Source organism: Lepisma saccharinum, unplaced genomic scaffold, assembly GCF_977018435.1.
Source record: "Lepisma saccharinum unplaced genomic scaffold, izLepSacc3.1 HAP1_SCAFFOLD_388, whole genome shotgun sequence".
Lineage (NCBI taxonomy): Eukaryota > Metazoa > Arthropoda > Insecta > Zygentoma > Lepismatidae > Lepisma > Lepisma saccharinum.
In genome coordinates this window covers 175,551-193,716 of record NW_028143094.1, presented here as the reverse complement: position 1 = coordinate 193,716, position 18,166 = coordinate 175,551, and the positions used below count along the sequence as shown (strand labels likewise).

Here is an 18,166-nt window from a genome sequence, read left to right as displayed (position 1 = left end):
TATACATTATATTATGTGTTGCTTACCTTTGGAATTTTGAGTTCTTTCATTTCTATTTTGTCATCTGTTCAGTGTGTCACTGACAACTAGTATCAGAAGGACGAAGTGGATAGACTAAATTGTAGATGCCAACTTGGTAACTAGATTTGCAAATATTTTACATGTAAGCTGAGAAAAAATTCGATATGACCACTTCCACTTGAATTCTATTTTATTTCTACCATTTTTCGTATCGTTTGTTTACTTCCTGATAGGTTAAAGAACGTGTTTTCTCGTTTTCTTTTACGGTACATAATGTGGCGGATTGTAGCTATGTCATTTTTCACAGAATATAAGTGTTCCTGGCAACCCTGGAACGCATCGCTTCACGACGGGATATGACGTCACAAATGCAATCAAATGTTGTGTTCGGTTGCCAGCATCCAGGCGGTAAAACGGTCTTTTTTGAACGGCTGTAGCGCCGAAATGCTGCACCAACGATAAAAATGTTAGTGAGAAAAGTTGTTTGTTTTGATGTCCTATATACGTTTCCGTGGTCCGTGGGCGTCATTATATATATTATATATATATATATATATATATATATATATATATATATATATATATATAGTGTTTATGTGTGTGTGTGTCTGTCTGCTCGTACACTCCACCAACCTGCAGTGGTTTCGCACCCTGGATGTACTAATATTCATGCAAGGTAAGAATGAACATAATTTTAAGAGAGAGAGAGATTTCTATATGCATTTGACTATATGTAATAGTAATTCTGCACGATAAAGTAATTAAAATCACTTCTGAGGCAGCTATATCTGACTTATTTGTAAAGATGAGTAACTTAATTGGAACCAAAATGATTTTAACTGCTAAGGAACTGTAACAGTTGTTGCTTTTATGTGCGTCAACGTTTACAATGAATTCCCTGAAGCCAAGTGAATTTGCGCATGTGAAAAGTTCCGAAATTAAAATTCCTTTGAAGAGACTGGGCTTACTTCCTAGGAGACAAAATGTGTTGCCATAGCTAAGGTATAACTTTAGTAAGGCTATATCTTGTACTTTCTTACCAGACTGGGACGGCACATACTTTCCCCGGATCCCCAAAACGTGGAATACACATTCCACTGCAACATTCCCAGTCATTGGTACACTGAAAATACAAAAAAAAAATCCATTAATGATTAAGAACATTTCAAAGTTTTTATTGTACACTGAAATTATAAGTAATGAAAACAACAAAAAGGAACGTAGAAATTAAAAATACATTCTAGATGGTATGACCAGTATTTATAATAAAAATATATACATTGATGTATACATCAAAATTAATGATGCCATGATAGGATTGAGGGGGTACAAGTGTACTCATATCACACTAGCCATTTAGTTAATAAGATGTAATTATATTTAGTGAGAATACTTTATATATAAAGATTTTGTTATGTTATGTGCATGTTGCAATAGCCGGTCGAGCTGTACATTTAATGGTTCATATCACAAAAGCATATTCGACATAGTAACATCTGAAATTACGTAAAATTAGCTGCAATGGTGCACTGCTTTCATGTGTCAATCAAACGCAATGGTAGCCACGGATTCCACTTTAAACTGTAGGTCCAGTCCCGATTAGCCTTTATGTTCATAAAGTGGACTTAAGACAACAATTCAATCAATTAATCAATAAATCCTTTCCCACAGTTGGAATATAACTATTGTGTAAACAGATGGCTAGCCCTGTGATCAGTGGCGTACCCACGATTTTTATAAATGGTAGAGGGGAATGACGATGGAATTCGCCTTTAATCAAGAAGCACCAGGTTCTATACCCGATGGAAACATGTTTCACGGTGGTTCCGAACCCACATTCAACTGTAGGCCCTGTCCCGGTTAGCCTGTGCGTGCATAAAGTAGACTTTAAAAAAAATGTAAGAGCAGGATTTGACCGTAAATGGAGAGGGGCTTATGTATTCTTCTTTCAGCAAACAATTATATATTTTGCCATGTTCTCCTGCATTCAAGTTTTTCATGGACAATTGGGTCAAAAATGGAGGATTATAACCCTCAGATGCTATAACTTAAACATGGACAATTTCAGGCAATAACTATATAGCTCGAAAAGTCCACCAGCTCATTAACATATGGTGTTCTAAAAGACTAACTAACTAACGCTCTAGCTATCTTAAACCCAAAGGTGTATGGCTGCAGCAATACAAGCCTTCCCTTTGTCCCTATCTGAAGCAAGATCTGTCCACTCTTTTCCATCCCTATCAATTTTTTTTAGGTCCAACTCAAAGTTATCTCTCCATCTTTGTCTTGGCCTTCGTACAGGTCTCTTACCATCAGGTTTGCCTGTAACTCTTCTTTCCTCTCCCATTTGTACCACATGGCCTGCTCACCTACGTCTTCTTGGTTTAGTCATTCTAATAATATCTGGAGACGAATACAAATTATGTAGTTTTAAATTATGTAACCTTCTGTGTTATGTACGTGTTTTAGAAGACGCGAAACCTAAATTTTGATGACTTATAACTTGAAAACCGCAAGAGAAATTTACACCAAGATATCTGCTTTATAAAGCCTGATCCAACTAAATATTTTTCAATAATTAACATTATCTGTTTGCTACTTTTGAGTGTCACAACCTGCATCGGAACTCTAAGTTATCCGACAGGTGGGCTTCCCTGTCTGTGCTGTTACGCCTATGGCAGCTAGGTAATCTGGTGTTCCTTCACTATCCACGTCAAAAATATTGAGGCCCTCTGTTTGCGTGCTTGTAAATCATCCCTACCGAGACAAAGAGGCGTATCGCAGTTTTCTTGATTTTTCAGTAGAGCATTGTAAAGTTTGTGATCATACATTAGCTATCATTGATTGTACTTTTGTTTTCAGGGATATTGAAATGTGTTGAAGCATACAGAAGCTAAAGGGCCGTGCTTTCTGGTGAGCGTGTTTGCATTTTTGCAAATACTAATAACGACTTTGTTGGCCGTTGGAAGCAGAGACGCCCATTTGTCTTGTGAGAAAAACATGTTCCAGTGGAGATATTTTGAGTTACGTCACAGATACGCCTTTTTGTCTCGTAACTATAGATCACACAAAGTATGCCATGAAGTGGGGAATAAGCGAGTTACGCCCAAAGTAGTCACAGCATCTTGATGATGAAGAGTACAGAAAGTCTTCCTTTGTATGATAATGTTTCGCGTAAGGTTGGTAATTAAGTGAAACAGGCCGTTCAGACTATAGAGCTTTCTATTTAGACTCAATGCTTACCAAACAGTTTAAAAATAAAATATAATGGAAGTAGCGACATGGTAAACTGTTTAATGGTAAATGAAAATGAACATTTTGGTAGTATCAGAAAAATAAGAAAAGATATCTGGAAACACATCAAAGAACATTAAATACAAAAATGCATTGCAAAGGCATGAATGTATATATGAGATTTACTTATAATATGCAGTTAGCTAGTGCGTAATATTCCATCGTGGCAAGGATTCAAAAAACCTGACATAATCCGCTACTCTGACTACAGGTAAGATATTGTGACAAAGTGACATCAAATCATCATATTTGTCTTTTGAAATCTTATGAGGTTCTGAGTGCAATGTACATGGTAGTTGACAATTGGGTTTAGCTTGCAGGCATTGTTTCGAACTCAAGGATCTGAATGAATGTACCAGATGACTGGTTTTGAAGAAGACTTTGTCATTATCAGTGTTTTGCACCATCACCTCTCGCATTGCAGTCCAGTCAACACAATTTCCCTGATCATCATTTCTGATGGATAGTATGCGAAGATCACGTGCCATGGTTTTGTAATCCAGGAACTCTGAATCTGGAGTGTGTGCACGATATACGTATGGATTCTTTCTCCTCGCGAGGCGGAAGACTGGGATTAGTTGTGAAGGTACGTAGAGATCACCAGCATTATCTATGGCTGTGCTAATGGCACAATGTGCAGAATCTCCTTCGCTCTGCCCGTGATAAGTTTAAAAAAATAACATTGATTTTCTCAATGTTTTCCAAGCTCGATACTGTGTGCAAAAGCATGGTTACTGCAATGGAATTCTTATTTTGTCCAGGGCATCCATCAACAAATAAAGTTACTTCTTTGATATTATGTGCGGCATTGAGATTTTCGAGGTACATTCTCAAGCAAGTGGTGACTTCACATGATCCTCTTCTTTTCTTGTCCTTAATACCACGTAAAACAGTGACACATCTTAGTTTTGAGGTCGTAAGTAGTAAAGTTGTAGTTTGATAATCTCCGCTTGTAGAACAACTGGCTATCATTTGTCTTTGGCAAGAGAATAGCCTGCTGAAGGTCAAATGTCCCCACTGTTTTCTTAGGATTGGTATCGTGTTTTGCTTACATTTTTTCCCGTTACAGCAACTTTTTAAATTGTATGTTTTTGAAATTGATCTTCCAGTTGTTTCTTTTTCTCAGGATTCCCTTGTCTGTAATTTTCACAAACTTTACACCGGTTGTTTCTTAGGATTATAAAACGAAATATTCTGAGCTTTCAGGACGTCACAGTACGTTTGTAGCTTGCTGTAATTCCTTTTGGTGCATATTCTTGTGCAAACATGTCATACTTTCTCTGCTTATTCAGTTCTGGATGTAGATAGTACCTTTTTTACTTTTGTCGACAACATTGTGATTCAATTCTTGGAAATCGAGCAATGTGTTCCACGATAGCATCTTTTCTTTCCTTATGCTGTGACTGAAGATTTTCTGGCTTACCCTCTCTGTTATCTTTATCAACAATTCCTGTGGGCTTCTTTTTAGCTATGGATGTTCGCAGACTTTTTTCTGATATGCCAAGAGTGTTAAGGAACAAAGTTTTACACACAGAAATTGGTTGTCCGTTTTTGGGCAACGAGTAGTGGTACGACACAGATCTCCTTGAATCATGATCTTTCACAGTTGTTTGTTTTATTGCAGCTAATGCCACAAAACGAACTACGTATTCTCTCTGTAACTGCACACTCTTGGTCCCATAATAACTGTAAAGGATGTCTTCTCTTTCTTCTTCGCATAGTGAAGAACATTTTTTACCTAAATTTACTGCATGGTATTCCATTGCATCTTGGTCTCAGAATATTTCTTGCAGAAATATTGTTTTTCAGTTGTAGGACTTGCATATTATTTATCATGAAGTCTATCCTCATGGGCTCTCTTATTATTATTCTCCCTTCTGTTTACTTTACGAGGCAGAGCTCCTTCCTCGCTTTCTGATCCTTCCAGAAGATAATCTTCAGGTACTAAAGTACTCGAAGGGTTTGCTGTCTGTAGCTTAGGTTTTTCCTTTTTTCGCACAAGGGTTTACTTTGGCGTATCGTGTGGTCGTTTTCACATGGTCCCATATTTGTAAAATGGTTGTGGCACAATAAAGCAAGGCAAATGTGGCACGAACTAAACACTTCCTTTCGTAAGTTTGATACTTCACAGGTTTGCATGTAAGGAGGATCTGTTTCACTTTCATATATGACTGAATCACTTTTTAACTAGAAACATTTCCATCACCGTTGTTGTTACTCACGCCTAAGTCCTGTTCGCCATCATTACCGTCCTCCATGGTTGCATTTTCAATGTCTACAATCGTTCCAAAATATATTTTTTCCCTTCATAACATTTCCACTTTGTGTCCTTTGTGAAATCCTTGTCCATCTACACATTCAAGTTCATCTGCACGTTTTTAGTATGATCTTCCCATTCTATTAACACGATATTACGATATCTCATTGAGACCGTATCGTCGCAGCGGTTAAGTTTTGCGATACGACACTACGACATTTTGTAGATGTCACCAAGAGGAAAGCCCCGGTGGACTTATCTCAATTTACCTTTTTCTTAGATACGCCCCTTTGTCTCGGTTTAAATTGTACTCCGGGGAGGAAATATATATATATATATGTATATATATATATATACCTCATTAGTAGCTTACAGTTAAAGTCAGTGCCATCTGGGCGATAATATTTAGAACTAGTTTACATATGTTTCAGAATTATTCATAAATTAATATTCTTATATTCATAAAACTTATGCATATCCCGAGAAAGCCCAATGTCACCTGTAGGTGACAGCTTTTTAATATTTTTTTTTATTGTATGCTGTGGCCGGGAATATATTTCTTCTATGTCAAACTGTTCATTCTTTTTTTCTCAACTGAATTGTTGCACTTTTGAACTAAGGGACATCTTGTGGAACGTTCTGGAACTATTGAAGTAAAGATGGCTGCCCTTAGGAAGGACGACACATCACCTGCTCCTGCAGAAGGACATTCAAAAACATCAAAATGGTAAGATGATTAGAAGTTTATTACTTTTACTTACTCTTAAAGGTTTAAGGTTTATGTCTGGTAAATATAAATTTTCTCCCTGAACAATAAGTTGGTGTAATTGTTGATTAAATTTGTAGTGTCACCTGTAGGTGACATTGGACTTTGGAAGTCTTAAATGTATAAAGGACTAGGATATAATTGCATTTTAGCGTTAATTTTAATAATTATACTTGCAGTAATAATATAATTACAATATAATATTGTAACAATGATGTAAAAATAATAATTATAATAAAATATAATTTTAATAATTTTAGTCGTCAAGTGAGTAATGATTTATAATTATTGTAAAAACAAGAATAGAAACATTGAGACTTGAAAAATAAACACAAAGAAAATGCTTTCCTCATCAATAACAATGATAAATCTTGGGGGCAAAACAATGCTATAGTATCTTATTCTGATATACAATGTAATTTTGTGGCATGTGTATTACAGTCTAGTACTAATAAAACAATAATACAAATTTTTGAACTTGGAATCTACTATCATTTCAGGTTGAATTTGGATGAAGCTTTACAACTTATTCAAGAAAATTATGATGACATTGATGAGATTCTTTTCCCACCTGATGATGATGGATTCACAAATGAAGACAGTGGGGATGAGAATTGCACATATGTCAAGCAATGCTCCTCGCCGAGGCGGAAGTTGTTACAAGAAGTTATCATGATTCACAAGAGACCGCAACAATTAAAGAGACAACAATTGATGCTAGTGGAATCGGGAGGGCATGTTCATGGGTGGCGTCCATTGTTTCGACCAGAACATTCACTCCTTCAGGGTCAGTTTCAGGGGTAAGAAGTGGTGGTTCTCCTTGTTTGCCTTTGGAATAGATGCAGCATACCACAATGCATGGTTGTTTTTCAAGAAAGTGAATGGCAAAAATGTGACATATTGTGATTTCCAATGATCACTGGTGGAATCATACTGCCGTTTACATGGAAACCCTCCTTACAGAAGTCCCCAAATTGGTTCTGTGTCCTTGCGTGTACCAAATGAAGTCAGACAAGACATCAACATTGCAGAACATGTACAGATAGAGTGTTCTCAAAGAAGATGTGAACACTGCCACAAGAGGACACGGATAATATGTATGAGGTGCGGTGTAGCATTACACATACACTGTTGGTACGAATTTCATGCACATACATGAACAGGAATGAGTGTAAAGTGTTATGTCAAGTTCTGACATTGTTAATATCATCTGTGTTACATAAAAATGAAAAGGGAGGTATAAAACAAAGATGTTTAAGTTTCACGTTATGTTCATTTTGGTACCTTGAATGCCCAATGTCACTTACAGGTGATACCCCTGTATTTTCGAGCAGGATAATAAAATCTTTATTTTTTCTTCATTTTATTCCATTTTGATGCAAAACCAATACACCCTGTTAATATGATCACAAAACTCACAGAAATAAAGTCATGGGCTTTCTCGGGATATGCATGTAAAAAAATAATTTAGTTCTAAGTATATGTTCATTCTTTCTAAATATATGTAAATTTCTTCTAAATATATGTAAATTCGTTCTAAATATATGTAAATTAGTTCCAAATATATGTAAATTAGTTCTAAATAGTATCGCCAATGGCACAAATATCCGTTAAGTGTTTGTTATATAAGCTACTCTCATGTTTCTTCTAATAAGCTTCATCTGAAAATTATTCTTTATTGCATTTTCTTAATGTAACAAAAAATTCACTAAAAATGGTAGCTTATCTGCCATTTTGCAAGAAAGGGAAACTGAACACCATACAGTTTATAATTAACTGCGGATAAAATATTGTGATTTTTTATGCTTGAAGAAGGATAGTTTTTGCACCTCTGCCGAAAACATCAAACATTCCCTAGTGCAATCTTAAAATGCATGATTGCAAATTCAGTGAAATTGTAAAATGCCGTTTGTGTAACACATTTGATCCAAGTCTAGAAGTTTTACGTGAATCCTAAATATGACCACAGATATTAATCATTATTTACCGCTCATAATAAGGCAAACGAGCGGATGACGTATGGCGAGATGTGACCAATCTCTACTCGGCGGACTACAAGTGACTTCCACAGCGTTGCCGCCTCGCTACACGGTTCATTGGTCCAATTCAAAGCATTTCGGCAGTTTAAAATAATGAATAAGGAATTTGTCATATAATGAATGAAAGTTATTTTCTTCTATATGTAGTTTTTGTTACATTTTCTAGATTTTATCGAATCTTTACACCAAAGTCATCTTCTCCGTATAATTCTACGTTGTTCATTTAAACAAAGTAAATGCAATAATGAGCACGATTTGATGAAGCAGATAAAAGATCTTATCAAATATTCGATCCCGTGATTTCTGGTTTCGCAGTCTCCTCTGTATAAAAACAATAACGTGTCTGCGATATACAGCAACTTCTTAAAAAAGAAAAATGGGAAAGGAAAGTGAACGTAAAAGTTCTGAGTTCAGGCAACAATTAATGCCATGAATACAGGAGTGATAAATAAAATTTTGCATTAGTCAATTACAGCATCTTACAATAATGCTTCCCTGTGCGCAACAATTTCCTTAGTGACCAAAACTTTCGGCTCACCTTCCGTGTCATTGCTGCTGGCTAGGCACAGAGTTTAACGGGATGGCGGCGGCGTGTGGCAAAAATGCGCACTTGCTCGTAGCAACGAGATAGAAAACGCGCTCTGTATGTTGTTTTAAATTCGTACAATTTGAAACTATCAGATATGGACAGGACATTTAATTATTATTCGACGCTCGTTATTTGAATATGCATTGCATCGCCATTGGGATGACCATTACTGAGATTGCAATATTGTTATTAAGCATTAATGGCGGTCGTTCCACAGATGATAGCAACATTATATGAAACTGAGATATTTCAACATATACAAGCTTCAATCAAAATAAATTTCATATTCTTACGACCGGTTTCAAACAAACTACACACAATTCAATTTGACTTGTGTAACAAACACGAAAAAATCACACTATTACTGACAATTTTTGTCTGAATAGAAAACAAACAGAATTATAAATTACTTTGTCTTGCTTTAAGCTAAAAGCAGATGCTTCTGGCTTTCTAATTAGGTATATTTGACTTTTTCCTCCTTGGAGTACAATATTTCACTACCATGTAAACAACGGGCTCAATATTTTTGACGGGGATGGTGTGTCGTCGAAACAGCTCGGTTTTACTTGCTCAAGTAGTCGGATCATCCATTTTAAATATTTATCTCGTTTGTAAAATGCATAAAGGCATGCGTTTCCTTAATGTTTGTGTCAATAAGGGTGTGTGCTAAGTGCTTCCTGGAATCTTTCTTGATTTGGTGGTTGTTATTAAATTTGATGTGTTTTACTACGCGAGTGGTGGGTTGGGATTTTTTGCCATTTGAAAAGTGCTGTTGATTGTTGTTTTTCATTTAGAGATCGGATATATCTGCCAATGTAATCAGCTTTGCACTGACACTATACATAATACACCTTCGGGCTATCCAGCGTTAAGTTTGCTAATAGTTATTTTGGAATTTGAGTTGGAGAGCATTTGTGATATTGAAGGGTCGGAGGGCTAGGGAGAGGCGGTTCGAGCTGCCATTCTTGAGTCCAATTTCTGGGATGGTGAATATTTATTTTAGGAGTTGTTCTTTTTTATACAATAATAATAATATATAGCGGAAGTCTTGTCTAAAGGAATTTAGCAATACCTTGACTTTTAGTTTTTGTTTTGATAAAGCATGAATGTATTGGTTTCCTGTATCTACTTTTCTGCGTACTCTGATGACAAATCTGTTGTTTCATCTCTTAATGGTGAGGTCTATTAAGTTTATGGCATCATACTCTTTATTTTCCACGGAAAACTTTAGATTTGGGTGGATGTTTTTGAGTTTATTCAATAAGAAGTCCACATTTTTCTGTTTCTTGAAGATAACTATGGTGTCATCAGCGTATCTACCATATTTGATGAGCTGGACTTCGTGATTGTGCAGGATGTAGGTTTCAGCCAGATGCATCACTATGTTCGAAATAGGTACTGGCAGAAATTTCGTCACAACGAAGCCTTCTGTCTAAGGTAGAAATCTTTATCAAACATGAGTTAGGTGCAGATAAGGCAGATTTCATGTACAACTAATTGATGTATTTGAAATCAAGTACAAGTTTGATGGTTTCTGCTATTTCTAATGCTGGTACTCTCTACATTGTCATCCATCTCTCAACTGAAGTGATAGCTTTACAATGAATATTGATATTGAAATATTTGAGTCGAAGATTATATTGCAAGTGATAAGATTATGACTAAAGAATTCCACAAAAAGATATACACGAGAGATAATTCTAGAGATGAAGGAAAAAGAATGTGGGCCAAACTCGAGAACAACAATATGAACGAAATCACAATAATAAAAAATATATTCACCTGCATATGGAGATCAACATTGTTGTAGTGGATTTATTAAAAAAGTGTATATTTTTCGTCAATATTTGAATGTTCATCATAAAATGATATATCCGTTGTTTCAAAGTAATATTATATTTGTGCCATTGATCTTTATAATTGTGGGATATTATGTGAGTTGGCACCTGGCAATATTGTTTACTCTGTATTCTGGGAAATAGCCTGTGCAGTACTTTGTTTGTTCTATGCTGTGTTATATTACTGTCATCCCGGGCAGAAAAAGTATAAAGATTGTAATGTTTTTTTACTGTGTTGTGCACATGTTCTTAAGGATATACTCAAAATGATATTAGCAGTGAGTCTTTTATTTCTCGATCCGACATTTATTGGCGACCGTGACAGGACGTGTCTTTTCTTTGTGTTGGACCGGAGAAAAAGTAAGTGCAAATATCGGAAAAATGTCAACGGACATTGATCGTCTCAAGAAAAGCCATGCAGTGGCTAGGTCAGCTTTTACACGTGTTTCGGAGAAGATTGCAAATGAGTTAGCGATGCAAACTCCGGACAGGAATGTTATTCAAGCAAATATCCAGTTGCTTGAAAATAAGGCAAGTGATCTGCATGCTGCTGACATAACTGTTTTTGATTTGATGTTGGAATCGGGTGCTAGTGAAAATGAGTTAGAGAAAGAACAGTCATTGTCGGATGATTATCAGTATTTGTTCAACAAGCGACGTATTGAAGTGTCGAACTTTTTGAAGTTGTCGGAAGGAAACTGCTGTCAAGGCGAGTCGTTTTCGAGAAAAAGAAGCGAAGATTGAAGTTACCTAAAATCGAACTGAAGAAATTTGGAGGGGACTTGAAAGAGTGGTTACATTTTTGGGGACAATTCAAGACGATCGATGAAGATGATACAATTCCTGCAGAGGAAAAATTCTAGTATTTAATACAAGCGACAATTGAAGGTTCTCGTGCGCGCCAGCTTGTGAACAGTTTTCCACCAACAAAAGAAAATTACCCGAAAGTTGTGCAGTCCATGAAATCACGTTTTGGTCGCGATGATATGCTCGTGGAAGTGTACGTGCGTGAACTGCTAAAATTGGTGTTACAAAAGGTGTTGAACCGTCAAGAAAAAATTGTTTGAGCACTTTGTATGACACACTGGAGTCCCAACTTCGAGCATTAGAATCGATGGGTGTTATCAGCGGCAAATATGCAGCAATGCTGTTTTCATTGGTGGAGTCCAGTCTCCCAGAGGATTTGATGCGTGTGTGGCAGAGAAGAACATTGCCTGCTGCTGAGGAAAATAATGAGACAACGCCGACCGGAAGAATGCAGTCCTTGATGTCATTCCTGCGAGCTGAAGTGGAAGGAGAAGAACGAATCAACCCTGCAACAGCTGGGTTTGAATTGGATGGTGCAGCAGTGAAAGTTCGGAAGAAAAGGTGTTCTGCACCGCGTCAGCCTATTATCCCCAGTGCGACAGATTTGTTGAGTGTCAGTGGTAGTAGGGAGAAAAGTTGTGTGTTCTGTGGTGGTAAGCACAGTTCATATGATTGCTTTAAAGCCCAGAAAATGTCTCTCTCTGAAAGACAGAAAGTTCTAAAAGATAAAAAGCATTGGTTTGCATGTTTAAAATTTGGTCATTTTTCGAAGAAGTGCAAGGTCAATTTGAAATGTGTTGTTTGCAAGAAAAAGCATGTTGTATTGATGTGTACTAATATTTCAGACAAAGAAAATGATTCTGACCATTATTCTGAAGGCAAAGAATCAAATGCTGAGGTAAACAATACACTGATAAACCAACTTGAAAATCCGCATGTATTCATGCAGACATTGGTAGTAGATTTGAAAGGTAACTACAATAAGAGCAGGAATGCGAGAGTTCTTATGGACACAGGTTCACAAAAATCGTATATATGCAAATCTCTTGTAACATATATGGGTTATAACTCCATTGGCAAACAAAGGTTGATACATTGAGAGAAAATATTCGTGCACATTTGATGTTCTTGATCAAGATACAATATGTGATGAGATTCCTTATGTAACACCAAGTGTTTGGTTAAATGAGCTGAACAAAAGTCAAATAAGGTTAACAGATACAGGTAAGATGAAAGGTCCAGTTGAAATTCTTATTGGTGCAGATGTTTGTGGTAAACTACTGACTGGTCATGTTGTGAAATTGAAGTGTGGTTTAGTGGCTGTGGAAACTCAGCTGGGATGGACACTTATGGGTAAAGAGCTGATCTGTGGGAACTGGATACTATAGGAATCAAGGATCCCATTGCCAAGAAGTCTGCGGAAGTACACACACGGGCTGTCAAAGAACAATTTTGCAGACACTGACATTCAATGCTGAAGGAAGATATGAAGTACAGTTACATGGAAGGAAGATTGTTCGCCTCTTCCCACCAATAAAGAACTAGCAGAAAAACGACTTAGGTCAACTACACAGAAGTTGAAACAAGAACGTCTGTTTCAGAGTTACGATGAAGTGCTACAAGAATGGTTGTCCGAGGGAGTCATTGAGGTGGTTCCAGAGGATGAAGCAGAGAATTGTGGCCATTACTTACCCCATCGACATGTAGTGAAAGAGAGCATTAACACGACAAAAATTAGACCAGTGTTTGACGCTTCTGCTAAAGTAAAAGGACACCAGTCTTTGAACCAATGTTTAGAACCTGGACCCAACTTGATTGTTCTCATTGCTGATATTTTACTACATTTTCGGAAAGGAAAAATAGGAGTTATAGCAGATATTGAACGAGCTTTTTTACAAATTTCTGTACACCCTAAAGATAGAGACTACCTGAGATTTCTCTGGTGGCACGATATTAATACTGGAACAGTTCAAGAATTCAGATATACTCGTGTAGTGTTTGGTGTTACGAGCAGTCCATTTCTGTTGGGTGCTGTTAATGAACATCATTTGGTTCAAGAATTGCAGAGATGTCATTTCGGGAAGGAAGACTTAGCTTATACAGAAGATACTATTTTAAAATTACAAGGTTCCTTTTATGTGGACAAATGTGCCACCAGTGTAGACAATCACGAAAATCTCCATAAATTTATAAGAGAATCGCGTGCAGTTATGTCTGAAGCAGGTTTTGACCTCAGAGGGTGGGAGTATTCAGTCCCTCAAAGGATTGATGAGGACATTAGCCCTACTTCAGTGTTAGGACTCAGTTGGAATCCTCAAGCCGATACAATTAAAGTTAATTTTGACATTGAAGATGTTGAGCTCGAGACAGTTTCGAAACGTGTGATATTATCTGTAGCACACCGTATATTTGATCCTATAGGTTTTACTTGTCCCGTGACTCTTCTACCAAAATTGTTACTTCAGCAGACTTGGGCAGAGGGGCTTGGATGGGATGAGCAAGTTAGTGAAGAAATAAGAACACAGTTTTTAAAATGGGTACGAGAATTACCGATGCTAAAAGAGGTAAGGATACCCAGAAGTTGCATGGGCTGGGATTATGAATCCAATGAACTTAACTCTATGAGCATTCACGTATTCTGTGATGCTAGCAAAGTGGCATATGCATCAGCAGTTTTCATGAGGGTTGACACGAGGAGAGGTGTTAGCGTACAATTTATTGAGGCAAAGGCACGAGTGGCTCCAAAGAATAGTACAATTCCTCGGCTAGAATTGCTTGCCGCGAAGGTGGGAGCAAGGCTATCAACCAGGATTCGAGAACATTTGGGTTAAAAATATAACTCCATTATCTTTTGGACTGATTCTTCCACGGTGCTGACTTGGATTCCACGAGAAGGAGTTTGGGGAGTATTTGTTGGGAACAGAGTTAAATAAATTAGACAACTCTCTGATCCCAGTGCATGGAAATATGTACCCAGTGAAATGAATCCCGCAGATTTTTCTTCAAGAGGTTGTGATGCAAGGCAGTTGTTGAGATCCATATGGTGGGAGGGACCTCATTGGTTGAAAGGGGATCCGTGTGAGTGGCCACCGTAGGAGTTTCCTATCAACAAGGAGGAAGTTGACAGAGAAAGAAGGAATGTGTTACCTTCATCAACGATGCTTAGTATGAAAGCTCAAGATGCTGAGTCTAAACGGTATTACAGATATATCTCTAACTATAACCAAGTGATTAGACTCATTGGATGGATCGAAAGATTTTTGTATAATAGTAGAAATTCGCAGAATCATAGATCTGGAGATCTTGGTGTTCGCGAACTTCAGGAAGCAGAAAATGCAGTATTAAGACTAAAACAACAAGAAGCATTCCGAATAAAGGATGACAAATCCCTTTCCTCTTTGTGCACATATGAGGGCAAGGACGACGTTATTCGTGTGATAACCAAAATTATTGCCGAGAAGATACTGAAAATTTCAGGCTTCCCATAGTTCTTCCAGCACAACACCCAGTCGTTAAATTGCTGATAATGTATTGGCACAAGAAAGCATGTCATGCAGGTGTAAACATATTACTAAGTATTTTAAGAGAAAACTTCTGGATCCTTCGTGGTAGAAGAGCTGTACGTTCAGTGCTCTCGAAATGTGTTACTTGCAAGAGACACGCAGCCAAACCAATCCAAGTCCTTCCAGCACCATTGCCAACTGATCGAGTTAAAGATGCTAATGTATTTGAAGTAGCAGGTGAGGACTTTGCGGGACCTGTTTATCTTAAAGATGGCAAAAAGGCATGGCTATGCCTTTTTACATGTGCATTATATAGAGCCATTCACTTAGAGTTAGTTACTTCTCTATCAACTGGGATTTTTATCCAGGTTTTTAGACGATTCGTGTCAAGGAGAGGCAGACCCTCTGTAATCGACAGTGATAATGGTACCAATTTCAGAGGTACTGAGAATACATTTATGACACTTGATTGGAAGAAAGTTGAAGAATATTCCACAGCTCAGTGAATCAAGTGGAAGTTCATTCCACCCAGTGCAGCCTGGTGAGGTGGTTTTTGGGAGAGATTGGTTCGTGTCCTGGAGGGTCTGTTGAAAAGAACACTCGGAAAATCAGTTTTGTACTACGAAGAAATGACAACAATCCTCTGTGACTGTGAAGCCATAATTAATTCACGCCCACTTACCTACATGTATGAAAGTGAGACAGAATTAGTTCCTCTAACACCTGCTATGTTCTTACAAGAAATCAGGGTGACAGGTGTACCTGATTCTGACCATGTGGATTCTTCAATGCTCAACAATCGTCTCCGTTACTGTCAAAAGTTGAGACAAGATATCAGATATCGTTTCAGGAATGAGTCTATTGGACAGTTAACGCAAAAGGCCATAAACAGAGCATGTGGGTCTGTTAGGGTAGGAGATATTGTGTTGATTGGTTTTGACAATATGTAAAGATACAATTGGCCATTGGGTTGTGTAACTGAGATTCTTTCAGGTAAGGATCAAGTGACAAGATTGGTACGTCTGAAAACTTGCCATGGTGAACTACTTCCTCCTGTACAGAGGTTCTATCCATTGGAGGTGACTGCAGTGGAGGGTAAAGCAATGAATAGTTCATTACCTAAGCCACAAACCAAAAAGAAACATCAGACAGACGTTCTACCTCCCAATGAAACCAAACCTTGTACCACGCGTAGTGGGAGAGAGATAAAATTACCTAAGAAACTATTATTGTATCATATGCCAACTCAGGTGGGAGGAAGTTAGATATTATGTGAGTTGGCACCTGGTAATATTGTTTACTCTGTATTCTGTGCTGTGTTATATTACTGTCATCCCGGGCAGAAAAAGTATGATGATTGTCATGTTTTTTTACTGTGCACATGTTCTTGCGAATATACTCAAAAGGATATTAGCAGCGAGTCTTTTATTTCTAGATCCAACAATAATATACTTACAGGGCCAGCTATCTTACAGCTACTTCCAATTTTCACGTTGAAGAACATCAAAATGGCAACCATAAGCAAGAATGTGAAGAAATGTCCAGAGAATCCAACGGCGCTCATTCTTGCTGCTGATTGGATGGTGGTGCAAACTTTATAGTGTACCTATAATCATATTATTCAATCTTAACGTTACTGTAATAATTTACTTTTCACTACAAATGTAACATACACATAATTTCCGACATGTTATATAGGGTTCATTGATGTGACGCAAACATAGATAAATTACTAACTTTCTGGAAGATATCCCTTCAAGTTCCTTACAGCCTTTTTACAAAACTTAAAATAAATTATTGAAGTTAATGTTCGTAAGTAAAACATTGTAGTGTAAGTTTAAATTTCACTATGTAACAACAACATCTTCTCTGCAGATGTAACATGTTTTACTTTGATAAATAACATACATCGATAAATGACTACGTGTTTGGAAGATAACACCTTTTGTTTGTGATTTTTGTATGCTCTTGTATTTTTTAGTTTGCTAATTTTCCATTAGAAAAAAAATTAAGATTATTATACGAACGGATAATTAAAAATAGCAATTTTCATATTTATCCAAATATATGCGATTGTTATTTAAATTTATAATAAATAACACGAATGTGGAACACTGACTTATAGACTATATATTAATAAAGAATTGGGTCTAACATACCCAGTGTTGTACTACTCACTTTCTCCTAGAGTTTAGTATTAAACTTTTGAACATATTAAAAATAATATTTTGTGTTCTTCACTTACGTAAATAACTTTAAACTAATATGAAAGAGTATTGGAGATATTTTCTAACATTCTATCTTTGTTGACTAACTTTCTTGATACGTACAACTTCCAAATACTAACATTAAAGAGTTTATAAAAATAAGAAATTCAATACCAAAACTGTGCTAGTATGAAGCACACGGCTGCAGAACGATTCAGTCTGTAACCGCTGACACCTTATATAGTTTAGAATTTAACACGCTTGCATGTAAGGACAGAGATAAACTTCTTAATTTATATTAAGTGTAACGTTACATGGAGCACCAGCAAGGTTTTGAAATGTTATGTGTTTCAATATTCTGCAATGATTACTTCCTTTCGTCTCGATTGATTTCTCAATTAACAATAGAGAAGATTTCTCATTCGCATTTATAATTTGTTTTGCTTGTTTCAATTCATATGAAAGGTCTACCACGTACTATCACCGAACATTGCAACATACCGTAAAGACATACGGGAATGATAAGGCAGAGGCGTAGAAAAGGGTGAGCGACCGCCTACCATCCCAAGGAGTTCATACGAAAATGTCATAAATAGAAGTGAGAAAATATATGGAAAAGGCAATATTTTCAGATCAATAGAACTACTACATTCTGTTCTTATCCGGCTATAAATTCTAGATAAACGTTTCAACTTGGATGAATACGTCAAATATTTATTTTTTTAAAAAAAATCGGACGGGCGTCTTCTGATTTTACTAGCCACGGCCCTATAAATAAACTATGAATAAAATAATTTATTGCTGTATGGAGCTTATGATTGTTGTACAGTCACGGACACTGCCGG

At 36.8% G+C, this 18,166-nt stretch overlaps 1 long non-coding RNA gene across 3 annotated transcripts in view; it reads right to left on the bottom strand.

Moving 5' to 3' along the window:
- Positions 1–18,166, bottom strand: part of LOC145982751 (uncharacterized) — a 128,715-nt gene that overhangs the window by 6,673 nt on the left and 103,876 nt on the right. Inside the window, exons 1-3 of one of the 3 annotated variants that reach the window (XR_014441139.1) lie at positions 17,496–17,576; positions 16,571–16,720; positions 1,062–1,144 (exon numbers count right to left, since the gene is read on the bottom strand). This is a non-coding gene — a long non-coding RNA (uncharacterized LOC145982751). Of the gene's footprint in view, positions 1–1,061; positions 1,145–16,570; positions 16,722–17,461; positions 17,577–18,166 lie in introns of those variants that run through there. The other 2 variants (XR_014441141.1, XR_014441140.1) reach the window with 2 other exon arrangements.